The sequence below is a fragment of the Homarus americanus genome, unplaced genomic scaffold, assembly GCF_018991925.1.
Source record: "Homarus americanus isolate GMGI-L3 unplaced genomic scaffold, GMGI_Hamer_2.0 scaffold57965, whole genome shotgun sequence".
NCBI lineage: Eukaryota > Metazoa > Arthropoda > Malacostraca > Decapoda > Nephropidae > Homarus > Homarus americanus.
This window is the reverse complement of record NW_024725031.1, coordinates 270,426-282,708: the sequence shown is the minus strand read 5'-3', so window position 1 is coordinate 282,708 and position 12,283 is coordinate 270,426. Positions and strand designations below refer to the sequence as shown.

At 45.1% G+C, this 12,283-nt stretch overlaps 1 protein-coding gene across 1 annotated transcript in view; it reads right to left on the bottom strand.

Moving 5' to 3' along the window:
- Window positions 1-8,584, bottom strand: part of LOC121864605 (torso-like protein) — a 42,657-nt gene extending 34,073 nt beyond the window's left edge. Inside the window, exon 1 of the mRNA XM_042363689.1 lies at window positions 8,262-8,584. The gene's annotated coding sequence lies outside the window, so the exon portion shown is untranslated. The remainder of the gene's footprint in view (window positions 1-8,261) is intronic.
- Window positions 8,585-12,283: the final 3,699 nt, after the last annotated feature.

Genomic DNA, 12,283 nt, shown 5'->3' with positions numbered 1-12,283 from the left:
ATCCTTGCTAAGACTGAGGAAGTAGCTAATAGAATGGAGGTGGTTGCTAAGAGGAGCTATGCGGACGTATTAGGAGGGCCACGGGTGGGGGGGGCGGAGAGTAATGCAGAATCAGTACAGGTTCTACAGCAGATTGGGACTCTGAAAAAGTGTGTCGAAGAAATGAAAATTAACGGACCTACTGTTAGGGGAGAGGAGGAACACCAGGAACGGCTCCAGCGCAGGAACAATGTAATAGTTTTTGGAGTCCCAGAGAGCCAGGCAGAGGGAACGGTGAGTAAGGAAACACACGACAAGGTGCTGTTTCAAAATATTTGCACAGAGGTTCTGAAGATTCCAGCAACCCCTCAGGATGTGAGGAGACTGGGACAAAAGCAGGGGGCTAAGCCTCGCCCCCTCAGGATCACATTAGGGAGTGAGGAGGAAAAATGGCAAGTTATCCGGCAGGCAAAAAACTTAGCAAGGAGCGAGGCATTTCGAGATGTATTTATTCACCCAGACCGCACGGTAATGCAGAGGGAACAGCACAAGAAGCTCCTGCTGGACTTGAAGCAGAGGAGGGAGGAGTCGAGAAGGAACGGGGACAGGTGCACATGGGTTATACTCAGGGGGAGGGTAGTGGAAACAAGTGTGCCGACACAGGGCCAGGGGGCAGCAGTGCACCCTCCACCCACTCAACCCCCCACCCGGGAGGCGGCACCAGCTCAGCCTACCGGACAGGAGGGAACGAGCGCCGTGTAAACAATGAAATTTTTAACCACACCCTGCAAAATACAGTGTACTTAGCAAATGCTGCAGCTTCTGAGAATGTGGGTGGAGCGGGTTTATTACTAAGAGCAGAGACGTTACCGAGAACAAATTCTGGCTTGAATGTCATGTACACTAATACCGACACGTTCCTGGATAAGAGGGAGGAGTTTGAAACACTACTAAGAGTACACCAACCAGATATTGTAGGAGTTGTAGAACTGTTGTACAAGAACAGGAGAATCGACCCAGAGGAATGTGAGTTCAGTATTGCTGGATATGACTCATTTACGAACCTAACTCAAGAATCCTGCAGGAGGGGTGTGGTTATCTACGCTAGGCAAGACCTTAGAGCCAGCCAGGCGAGGGTACAGGGAGAGGATGTCTTTGAGGAGTCCAAGTGGTGTAAAATTAAATTAAAGGGAGGGGACTTACTTATCGTCGGGTGTATCTACAGATCCCCGAACTGTGGCCCACTAAATCAAAGGAACTTAAGAACCTTAATAAACAATGCGGCGATGCTCAACCCCAGCCACCTCCTTATCATGGGGGACTTTAACTATGGCGACATCGACTGGAGAAACGAGTCAACCCCGAATGACTTGAATAATCCTGCTACTCTTTTTGTAGAAACTCTGAGAGATAATTTTCTGTTCCAACATGTGAGAGACCCGACACATTACAGAGGGGAACAAACACCCAAGCCACTTGACCTCATCATAACAAACGAGGAGGGTATGGTGGCCAAACTGGAACACCTTGCCCCAGTTGGCACCAGTCACCATACAGTGTTGTCATTCAGATTTAACTGTTACCTAGTTCAAGATAAGGCCAGGCCAAGGTGCAAATATTACAAGGGAAATTACAATGGGATGAGGGAAGAGATGAGGGGTATCAACTGGCCTGACTTATTAAGGTACAAGAACGCAGACACTACGCTGAATATCATAACTAGTAAAATGACCCATTTGATCGATAAATATATACCCAAGACCAAACCCAGTGCTTCTAGGAATACGAGGGGATCCCTACACATGAACCATGCGGCGGTCGACAAAATTAAGAAGAAAACCCAGAAATTCAAGACGTGGGTTGGGTCAAACGATGAGCAAGACAGGAGGATGTATGCAAGAGCCAGAAACCAAGCAAAGATAGAGTGTAGGAGGGCTGAAAAGGAGTTCCAAAGGCTGGTTGCACGCGAGGTCAAGTCAAACCCAAAGGCGTTTTACCGCTATGCAAAGTCGAAATTGAAAACGCGAGTAGGAGTATCAGACCTGAGGCTTGAAGATGGTAGTTACGCAGATTCTGACCAGGATAAAGCTGAGGCATTGAACAGCTTCTTTTCCTCAGTGTTCACAAGAGAGGATGCAACTAACCTTCCTGCGTTTGAGGACAGACGGTTCGACACAGCACTGACCCACATTGTGTTCACAGAAGAGGGTATTAGAAATAAACTGTCCAGGCTAAAGGTCCATAAGAGTCCTGGACCTGACATGGTGCATCCTAGAGTGCTAAGGGAGCTGTGCAACGAGCTTGCAGAGCCCCTGAAGATTCTGTTTTGTAAATGCCTGGATGAACAAATGGTCCCCAGTGAATGGAAAGTGGCTTATGTGAGTCCTATCTTCAAGAAGGGCGATAGGCACTCCACGAACAACTATAGACCGGTGAGCCTGACCAGCATAATATGTAAAGTACTTGAGAGTATTATCAGAGATGCAGCGATGGAACATCTACTACGAAACAACCTTGTAAAAGATTGCCAACACGGTTTTATGCCGGGGCGCTCTTGCTTGACACAATTGCTCAAGGTATTGGATATTTGGACCCATATTCTAGAACGGGGTGGTAATATCGACAATATTTACCTAGATTTTGCCAAGGCTTTCGACAGTGTACCCCACGAAAGGCTGAAAATCAAACTGGAAGGGTACGGAATTCGGGGAAATGTCCTAGCGTGGATAGAAGACTTTCTACATGACCGCAAGCAATGTGTGGTGATTAATGGCACGAAATCGTCATCTGTACCTGTAACAAGTGGGGTACCGCAGGGTAGTGTATTGGGCCCGCTGTTGTTTGTTTGTTTCATAAATGATATGCCTGACGTTGTACACTCCTCCATACAAATGTTTGCCGATGACGCCAAGTTATTTCGGGAAATTAAGAACCAAGCGGACTGTGAAGAGCTGCAGAAGGACCTCTGTGGGCTCCAGGAATGGTCGAAGGAATGGCTGCTGAGATTCAATGTCACGAAGTGTAAGAGGATGCACCTGGGGCGTACCAACGGTAAGGAGGCGTACCATATGTCCCAACGGGATGAAGAAAATGTACTAGTTGAGACTGTGTGTGAGAAGGACCTAGGTGTGTATGTTGACAATGAGCTGAAGTTCTCGGGCCATTGTGAGAAGAAGGTAAATCAGGCAAATAAATTATTGGGTCTTATAAGAAGGTCGTTCAGATATCTAGACGGTCCGTCCCTCGTGACGATCTTCAGGAGTGAAGTGCTTCCCCATCTGGAGTACTGTCACCCCATCTGGTCCCCGAGATATGCTAGGGACTGTCAGTTGGTTGAAAATGTTCAAAGGAGGGCCACCAAGCTGGTGCCTGCACTTCGGCATCTCAGCTACCCTGCGAGATTGGAGCGCCTGAACTTGCCTAGCTTATACTACAGACGGGCAAGGGGGGACCTAGTTGAGGTTTATAAGCATCTCAGGGGGCACTACTCAGTTGAGTGTCCTTACTTGGAGCTGGCGGACGCTCGCCCCACAAGGGGTCACAGCTCAAGATTGAAGAAGCCGCAAGTCCGGAAAACCGTGAGGGCAAACTTTTTCGGAGTGAGGGTTGTAAACTCTTGGAACAATCTACCAGAAAGTGTTGTGACGGCACCGAGTGTGAGCTCTTTCAAGAGAAGACTTGACCAACACTGGAGCGGGTTCAGGTACATTCAGGAGCCGGTGCATGCCCAGTATTTGCCAACAGTGCGTGACAGAGACGTGACCGATCGCCCGGGCGGCTAGCGAGCCGACCTTTTGGTGAAGAATATAAAGGAAAAGAGTCGTGACCGATCGCCCAAGCGGCTAACAAGCCGATCAGTGGCGAAGAGGATAAAAGTAAAAAGTAAGACTTAATCATTTGTAGGTCAAGAGATTGAGGATGTCTTCTTGATAGAGGTCACAGGTCTACATCATAGAGTATACGGTAAAGATATCTACCTAACGGGGGTCACAGCTCATATTTGTAATGTGTGGGGTGAAAAGTGACAGTGGGTCCCATAGACATGACTGCCCTTTAGGAACAGGCTAGATACAGCACACTGGTTACTAAGCCTTCGGTACATAAGGAGGCAGCATGGCCGGTACTGCACTGCATCACCTTCACTTGTGTGACCGGATTTTGGTACTACTGCTACGTATTGCAATAACACGAGTATAATGACAGAGCAGATTAAGTATAGCAAGAACGCAGCTGTACTGAAGGTATATTGCATGGGTGTATCATCAGTAAAGGAAGAACACAATGAGTTTCCTGAAAGATGTGAAATCGGCAAATATTTAGCGAGTGTAAGAGAATTATAGCAAGTCTAACAAGGTTATAGCATCAGTATAGCAACAGCATAGCAACGGTATAACGAAGGTATAACAAGTTTAACAAAGCTATAGCAAAAGTATAGTGAGTACTGTATAGAAGTATGAGAACGTCTATAAGAGGACCACCAGACTATCCCTGCAGCTATCTCCTATATACTGTACTATAAGACAAGGGTTGACTGAATGGACGTTTATAAACACCCCAGAGGACATTACTCAGTCGAGTGTTGATATCTGGAATTTTTTTTGGGGGGGGGGACACCCCCCCTACATCCTGTGCAAGGTGAAGCGCAGAAGCGCCTACAGCGCCCAACTGGGAAGCATGCTAAGTTCATGCTTGGGTGGATGCCCGCGCTGGAGGTCACAGCCTCGGGTTAAAGAAGCCACAAGTTCAGAAGTACCGTTCTTGCCTCGCAAGCGAGATGTCACGGGTTCGATTCCCGGGCCGGTGGAAGTTGTTTGGACTTACTTCCTAGCCCCCATTAGTCCCTGTTCACCTAGCAGTAAAGTAGGTACCTGTTGTAAGTCGGAAGTTGCGAATTCGTATTCAGGGAGTTGTTGGAGATTCCAATAACTTGATGACATAAACCACTGACTCTTCAGGCTTCTACGCCCTTAACTCATGAGACATAAAAGGCAAGCATGAACTTAGCATGCTTCCCTGTTGGGCGCTGTAAACGCTTCTGCGCTCCACCTTACACAAGGATGTAGGGGAGTGCCCAATAAAAAAAAAAAAAAAAACTGTTCAGAAAACTGTTAGGGCAAACTTTTTCGGAGTGAGGGTTGTGAACTCTTGGAACAACCTGCCCAAGAGTGTTGTGACGGCACCGAGTGTGAGCTCTTTCAAGACAAAACTTGACCAACACTGGAGCAGGTACAGATACATTCAGGAGCCGGTGCATGCCTAGTATTTGCCAACAGTGCGTAACAGAGAGGTGACCGATCACCCAAGCGGCTAACGAGCCGGTCAATGATAAAGAGGATAACAGTATAGTGAGCCTATCAAAATTATCCTGAGTGCAGTGATCACAGCAGAGTGTAGTGAATATAGCAAAAATATAGTTAGTATATTAATAGTATGGTGAGCAGAGCGAAAGAATAGCTGATGAAAGAAATTTTGCGATTATAAGTGAGTGCTTTACTTCAGAGGCCGCAACCTTCAAACAGTAATCGGCCACATAAAACAGCATAATTATACAATATGTATTACATTCAGAAAAAAATAAAACATGAAATATTGAACCAAGCCGTATACGATACTCCGACAAATACTGGTTGAGTTGCCAAGTGACCCACACACAGGCTCCCAAACTGCCAGTTACCCCCATGCACTGACCCACGCGGATATACATAAACCCCACAAATAATGTGTATCCAACAGTGTTTGAGGTCGTTACATCATCTGCTGAATCAGACCGGTCGGCACTCGAGCTATGCGAGTATCACAACAAACAAAACGCAAGAATTGATAATTAATTTATGATCTGATGCTTGCAAGGTTTTGGTCTGTTGTTTGAGATAGCAAAATATGCCTTGGTATTGCCACACAGTATTCCTGAAGAGGCGCATGTCTTTTAAGCTGTAACAAAAAGCAAAATTACTTCCGTGTTTATTCGTGACAGTAACATAGAGTTTAAATATATCTTGGAATTCGTTTCATTAATTGTGATTTTGTCCTAAAAAAGTATATTAACTCTTCTGCCGCTGTTGTGCAAAATGGCCCCGCACTTGATTGCTAAAAACTTGAGACCTGTGGGTATACACAACAATTTAAGTAACATGTTGGGCAGCAATAAAAGTTAATGCAACAAAGCTATGTTACACATTAATCGATGCAAAGGAAATTGACTCTAAGACATGAAATTCGTGACTGAACATCCTCTACACTTTATGAAATTGTTTCAAACAGTAAACGCTGCCTCCTTAAGTTCCTTTGGGTGAGTGTTGTTGAGCTGTGAGCCGCACAGTTGTTGTTCTTTACATAAGTCTGTTGACAACAGTAGGTTGACCCAAGCACTGAACCACTATCAACTCTGCTCGTTTCAGTTTTACCTGGTTCACCTTTTTTGTCAAAAGTCTAACAATGACTCGGAGATTTCGTGAGTGTTTTAAAATCTTAACCTGCAGGTGCAGGAGTTACAGCTGTGTCACCAAGATTTTCCTCGTCAGTATACAGTATGGCTGATATTAACTGACCTCGTCTGCTTATCAAAAAGAAAAAGATTTGAAACAAATGAGAAAAATTTTCTTACTCTGAATCTCAAAAAAAAAAGTATCTGTGAATTCAGAATATAATCGTTACCAGCATTTTATGTTCTTGTGTTTGTGTGTTGTCAGCTGCCGGGTATAATGTTTCCAAGTCTTACAAGAGTATCACATTAAGTGTTTGGTGCATCAAGTATTCAAACAGCTTTATCTTACTTTATCAACGGCCGATCATCACATTTTTGGATTCCGCCATGCCGGCTGCAGATATTTTTTGTATGGCGGCATGCGGCCGGAAATGTCAGGGTTGTAGATCCTTGCTTCACTTTGTCCTCTTTGCCACTGATAGCCTTCTTAGCCGCTTGGGCAGTCGGTCACGTCTCTTACGCGCTGTTGGCAAGTACTGGGCATACACTGGCTCCTGAATGTATCTGTACCTGCTCCAGTGTTGGTCAAGTCTGGTCTTATATAATCTTACACTCGGTGCCGTCACAACACTCTGGCAGGTTGTTCCAAGATTTCACAACCCTCTCTCCATATAAGCGAGTATACCAAATATAAGTACAGCAAAAATGTAGCCAATACTGTACAAGTATAATTGCAGTGTTGTACGCGTCAACGAAAAAAAGTGGCGCCGCCAGCATCAGCGTAAACGGCCGAGAAATTTGATGCCGTCAGCGTCGGCGTAAGCGATTTCATAAATTGACGCCGTTAGCGTCAACACCTACTGTAGCGTCAACGAGTTTTAAGTGACGTACAAATGTAGCCCCGAAACGCGTATTCTCCTGTGTTTGGGAGTAACATATGCAAAATAAAAAAAGCATTCATTCATTTTTCATCATTTATTATGATATATATTATATTATTTTAATTATTCATTTGTTCCCCCGCAAGAATACTAGCATCTCAAAATGCTTGTAGAAAGTTAGGCGGGCGGCAGGCGTGGCAACATTTTTCCCGATCGTTTTTATAACAAGATAATTGAAAATCGAACTTGAAAAAATAAAAAATTTTAGAAGTTGACGAACAATTTGAAGCTTGACGAAAAGTTGACTGCGTCACCTGCCCAAAAAATTGATGGCGTTAGCTTTAACAAAAAGTTGCCGCCGTCCATTGACGGCGTTAAATTAACGGCGTCAACGTGCAACACTGCACGTAACAAAAGTATATCCTGTGAGAATAGCACAATTATAGCGTTTAAAAGTAAATATAGCAAAAGTTTACCAAATATATGTGAGTATAGCAAAAATATAGAAACTATAACAAGTGTAGTGAGCATATTTTAACCAGAGTCTAGCACAAGTATAGTCTAGCAAGTATGGGAGTGTACAGTATTGTGTGAGTACAATACACCCCCTACAGTAGCTGCCCATTGTCTTGGCTACTTACCCACAGGTAAATTTGTGTTTACCTACTGTCCTCCCTACCTACTTGCCCTTTAAGTAACGGTCATATTTACCTACTACTTTCCAACCCATTTACCCAGACCTTCAGGTAACAACTTTATCGACTTCCTCTTTCACTGTAATATTTTCGATTCGACTTTGAAGACAGTTTTTAATTTTTTTTCGATGCATCAAGATTTAAATGCTAGTGAAGTATCTGTAAAGGTAAACACGTGTAGTATCTATAATGGTACACAAGTGAAGTATCTGTAATGGTACACACGTGTAGTATCTATAATGGTACACACGCGTCTCGTATCTCCCATAATTATTTACTCACCTTCACTGTGTTTCAACTCTCGGCCTCCCAAGTGAAGTAGGAGTGCTGTGCTGATTGTTGTTGGAATGGTGGTAGTGGTTGATGCCGTCCAGATAGTGGTAGTAGTGGATGATGGTTGAGCCAGGTAGTTGGTGTGGTGGCAACCGTGGTGTTAGTGGAGATTGTGGTAGAATTGTGTGGTGGTGGTGGTAGATAATGGATGGTGTGGGTGGTAGTAGAGGTTGTGGTAGAAGTGTGGAATGGTGGTGGTTGGTGGGTAGTGACAAGAGTTGGTGGTAGAGGTGTTGATGTACCCGCGTCTTGTACCACACTAGGTGCTTCTGCCTCCCCTCAACCACACCGTGAGGGCGGGCGGCCGTAACATCGTATCCGAGGAGGGAGAGGGGGAGAGGTGGGAGGGAGGGGGAGAGGAGGTATGAAGGAGAGGAGGAAAGGAGGAGGAGGAGGAATGATGAAAGTATTACTAGGTCTTAGGGTTTCAATATTAGCATAAAAACTTTTTTGAACTTACTTGTGTGTGTGTGTGTGTGTGTGTGTGTGTGTGATGCAAACCAAAATGTGTGTAAAACAAATCAGGCGCTGGGTAGATAAATGCACGTTTAAGTTGGTATGACACTTAATTTTAATGCTCATAAACCCGGGCCATTTTTTCGTCATGTCACGCACCACCAACACGAGGAGACATAACTACAAGCTTGCCAAGATAACATGTTGGACGAATATAAAGAACTTCACACAGAGGTTGGTAGATCTGTAGAACAGTCTGTAGAGTCAAGAATAGTACTGAGGGAACACCAGAGACAGTTACTGTATCTGGTGTTCCCAGGAAGTCACCCATCTAAATACTGTACAAAACTGACCCGATGTTGTTTTCCTTTGCTATGTAGTGTGTAGTGTATGCAAACATAATTCCAAAACTCTGGTGTGAAATGATTTGAGTGTCTAAACAATCATTAAAGGGGTCAGGGATGAGCTGGGGGAGCCAGGGACTAAACAGGGTGTTGTTTACAATCAAGTGTTGTTAGAGAGTTGTGGCATCATACAGGACCCTCTGGACCTAGTTAGAAGAAATATTTTTTTTTTTTTGCTGATAACAACCACCGAACTCTTACAGATTAATTTATAAACAGGAAAAGTCATGATGATGTCTTCATTGTTGTGACGCCAGAGTAGTTTTATATTAAATAAAGTTCATCAGCCGATAATAAAGTGAGGGATTATCTGTCGTGCAATTAAAGTTGTGAACAGGGTTGTTATTTTTTATATCAAACAAATCGGATTTATTTGATTCAAGTTGGATTTTTTATTTCAATCAAATTTGAAGAAAAAATAATCAGGTATTTTTCCCTTATTGACAGCAACTGTTCCTAGTCTTCTCTTTCGATGAACTTGTTCATTCGAAACTGAGGAACCGCCTTGGTACGGAAAAAGCAGCAAAACTGGTCTTTCACGTTAACTCTTTGAATGCAGACGCTGGTCATGGTTACGAACCAACAGATAACCTCTTTCGTGTCTTAAAATGTGTTAAATTTGAGGATTATAATAGCTTTAAGAATTAAAAGTGTTTATTATAAATAATATCTGAATATCTCCGAACATATGTGTTTCAGAAAACTCTGGCTACTCGGTGTCAAAGGTAAAGATCTCCAATACCTTGTCGGAGAAGATTTACAACAAACTCGGTTTTGAAACAATCAAGACCCTTGATCTGGCGACTGTGGAAGATGAATTTGGCCTTGACACATCTCTCATACCCGGTGAAACTATCCTGAAGTTAATGGTCAAACGCCCTTCCACCATCGTCACTCGTTAAATGAGTAAAATATGTATACTAATTGTATACAGTAAACCATTCTACCAACTTATTCCATCTAATCTTTAGGTAGCAGCTCAGAAGGAATAGTTTAAATGCCCTAAAGCTGTTCGCTATTAGAATTGTGTGTGTGTGTGTGTTGGAGGGGTCTGGATGGGTCTGGAGGCCTGTGTGTGTTGGATGGGTCTGGAGGACTGTTTGTGTTGGAGGGGTCTGGAGGACTGTGTGTGTTGGATGGGTCTGGAGGACTGTTTGTGTTGGATGGGTCTGGAGGACTGTGAGTGTTGGATGGGTCTGGAGGACTGTGAGTGTTGGATGGGTCTGGAGGACTGTGTGTGCTGGATGGGTCTGGAGGACTGTGAGTGTTGGATGGGTCTGGAGGACTGTGAGTGTTGGATGGGTCTGGAGGACTGTGAGTGTTGGATGGGTCTGGAGGACTGTGTGTGTTGGATGGGTCTGGAGGACTGTGAGTGTTGGATGGGTCTGGAGGACTGTGTGTGTTGGATGGGTCTGGAGGACTGTGAGTGTTGGATGGGTCTGGAGGACTGTGAGTGTTGGATGGGTCTGGAGGACTGTGTGTGTTGGATGGGTCTGGAGGACTGTGTGTGTTGGATGGGTCTGGAGGACTGTGTGTGTTGGATGGGTCTGGAGGACTGTGAGTGTTGGATGGGTCTGGAGGACTGTGAGTGTTGGATGGGTCTGGAGGACTGTGTGTGTTGGATGGGTCTGGAGGACTGTGTGTGCTGGATGGGTCTGGAGGACTGTGTGTGTTGGAAGGCTCTGGTGGACTGTGTTGGAGGGCTCTGGAGAACTGTGTTTGTTGAAGGGCTCTGAAGGACTGTGTGTGGACTGACCGTAGACAGAATGATCTTAAATTAATATTAGTTGTATTGACAGTATAAATAAACAGGACTACATGGCAATTAGTTGTTAGAGAAAATTAGTAGTAGTATAGTAGTAAATATAGCCAGTAAGGCAAGTGGTTTGTGGTTGGGTTTCGACTAACTAACTAACTAATCTAACTTAGATTAAACGTAATTAACCTAGACTGAACCAAATGAATATTAAGTGACCTATTAAACAGTAAATATATTACACTTGTCCAAGAACATAAATTCAAAGTATTTCATTAGCCACTTGTGTTAACTGATCATGAATTCAGAAAGATAAGATTACAATTAGATAAAATTGAGATGTATAAATTATTAATGTTTTTTAACTTGTGTACAGTGTGATAGTTTAAATACTGTACATGTGGTCTAATTGTAGATGGGAATTGTATGTTTAATGTTTTTTCCTACATTAATTACAACTTTAAACATGTTGCAGGTGACAGCTGATGTACTTCAGGGCTAACGGGGAAGAGACAGAACCTTGAGCAAGATTTAACACCCAGCATGTTACTTCAGCCTCATCAGTTAAGTTACATGTATATCTTAGCTAGTATAGTATAGTCATCCAATAAACCACAACACTGCTCCTACACTGGGCAGTGGTGGGGGACTGGCCGACTGAGTGGGGACCTAGTGGTCAGTGTGTGGGGCCTGGTAATCTGTGTGTGCATGGTCTGCAGCTGTGCATGGCTCTGGAGGACTGCGGTGGTGTGCAGGGCTCTGGAGGACTGCTGTGAAAGGGCTCTGGAGGACTGTGTGAAGGGCTCTGGAGGACTGCGCGTGTGAAGGGCTCTGGAGGACTGCGGTGTGAAGGGCTCTGGAGGACTGCGGTGTGAAGGCTCTGGAGGACTGCGGCGTGAAGGGCTCTGGAGGACTGCGGTGTGAAGGGCTCTGGAGGGACTGCGGTGTGAAGGGCTCTGGAGGACTGCGGTGGTGTGAAGGGCTCTGGAGGAGTGAAGGGCTCTGGAGGACGCGGACGAAAGGGCTCTGGAGGGTGCTCTGAAGGACTGCAGTGGAAGGGCTCTGGAGGACTGCGGTGTGAAGGGCTCTGGAGGACTGCAGTGTGAAGGGCTCTGGAGGACTGCGGTGCGAAGGGCTCTGGACTGCAGTGTGAAGGGCTCTGGAGGACTGCGGTGTGAAGGGCTCTGGAGGACTGGTGTGAAGGGCTCTGGAGGACTGGTGGTGTGAAGGGCTCTGGAGGATTGCGGTGGTGTGAAGGGCTCTGGAGGACTGCGGTGTGAAGGGCTCTGGAGGACTGCGGTGGTGTGAAGGGCTCTGGAGGACTGCGGTGGTGTGAAGGGCTCTGGAGGACTGCG